At 57.5% G+C, this 1,662-nt stretch overlaps 1 protein-coding gene across 2 annotated transcripts in view; it reads left to right on the forward strand.

Moving 5' to 3' along the window:
• Positions 1–1,483: 1,483 nt before the first annotated feature.
• The window catches only part of Fhl1 (four and a half LIM domains 1), a 55,458-nt gene continuing 55,279 nt past the window's right edge, over positions 1,484–1,662 (forward strand). Inside the window, exon 1 of one of the 2 annotated variants that reach the window (XM_031361420.1) lies at positions 1,484–1,609. The gene's annotated coding sequence lies outside the window, so the exon portion shown is untranslated. The remainder of the gene's footprint in view (positions 1,610–1,662) is intronic. The other variant, XM_031361699.1, reaches the window with a different exon arrangement.

Here is a 1,662-nt window from a genome sequence, read left to right on the forward strand (position 1 = left end):
TAATCCAGAAATACCAGACCTCAGTGAGCCTAAGGGCTCAGAGAGAGAAAAGCGACCTAGGCTCTGGGGAGCAAGGTAGAGAAAAGAATTCCGCAAATAGCTATTAGGTCTGGTGAAAGAAGCCATCACCTGGAGCTTGAAGCTTGGGGGGAAAACGGCAGTGTTTAGACCTTTTGCTTGGTTTAAATACACAACTGCTCCACCTCTCAGCAACATTTGCTCCTACATAAAGGACTGATTCTCTCCTCTCCTATCTGACCTTCATTTTTTTTAAAATCAAGACTTTGCATTCCTTTAATGAACCTCTCTCCTGACTCACCAGACATTCCAAGTACTGACTATCCTCACCTTTCAAAGTTTTCCTTGACTCAACTCATTCCTTCTGGTCCATTCCTTTTCAGGTCCTCTTTAAAAGGAAAAGCAGGTTTAAAAAAGCAGGTTTCTCTAAGTTCACTTGCAATTCCTTCAACCCTCTTCTACCAAGTCCTTCTTCCCTCCATTAACATGGTGGGATTCTCCTGGCTTCCTCGCCTCTGCTCCTTCTGTCTGGAAAGTTCTTCCTTGGCTTTATACCCACTGCTTTCATGCCATGCCGGGTTTAGATTAAATGCCACTTTCTTTCTCGAATTATTTATGCCCCCCTTTTATCCTGCAGTTTATCCAACTGTGATTATTTTCTCACTTGCTCATAATCTGTCTTCCTCCACCAATAAAGCAGAGTGTGTGCACGACTGCACTGTATCTACAGCATTTGGCACAGTAATGGGCACATGCTGAGGTCTCACTGAACTGAACTAGTGAAAGAACGAAGGAGTCACTATGTGAAGCTCTGCTGGGAGGGCTTTAGGAATGATGGAAAGCCCTCTGAATAAAGGCTCTTTTCGTTCTGTCCAGCTTCTTATTAAGGGGAGAGGTCGTCAGTGGGTCTCTCAGTGTGGTGGGAACCAAGAGATCTGCAATCGCTGGCTGCACTGGGCTGTGCAGGTCAGCGAGGCCCCTGGAGAGGCGAGAGGCCACCTTGGCTGCCTCTCTTTGTTGCTCCCACCTCTCTGGGCTCTGGCCGCGGCTGCCTGCAGTGACTCGTGACTCCCCAGCAGCCAGCGAAGGCCTGAGCCCGCGAGGGAGGGGGCGGTGGGCGCCCCTGGCCCGCCCTCCGCGTGCCCTTCGGACGCTTGCAGGGGGTGCTCCGGGAAGCTGCGCCACCGCGGGCTCGCAGCCACCTCCCGCGCGCACCGTGCGCGCCTAGCTGGCAGCTTGGTCTCTCCCGAGGCGGGGCCCACGCAGCCGCGCCCCCTTCCCGCGCTTGCCCGACTGGGCTCCCGCGCGCGAGCGCGATCTCCCCGCACCGCAGCCCCTCGCGCCACGGCCAGAGCCCAGGCGGACGCGCGCTCCGCCCTGCCCCGCCCCGCCCCGAGTGGGCTGCGCCCGCCCCTGCTCGTGCTCCCTCCTCCCTCCCTCCCACCCTCGTGCGCCCCTCCCCGTGCGCCCCTCCCGCGCCCTACATCCACCGCCCGGCCGAGGGGGCTCAGTCCTCTGCTGCCGCTGTCGCCGACGCGCTTTGGTCTCGGAGCTGGCAGCGGCCGCCGGTGCCGCCTAGACAGCTGCGCGGGTGAGCATCCCCAGACACTAAGCCCGCTTTCCCTCCGCGTGTGTGTGTGTGTG

This window comes from Mastomys coucha, chromosome X (genome assembly GCF_008632895.1).
Source record: "Mastomys coucha isolate ucsf_1 chromosome X, UCSF_Mcou_1, whole genome shotgun sequence".
In the NCBI taxonomy this organism is placed as follows: Eukaryota; Metazoa; Chordata; class Mammalia; order Rodentia; family Muridae; genus Mastomys; species Mastomys coucha.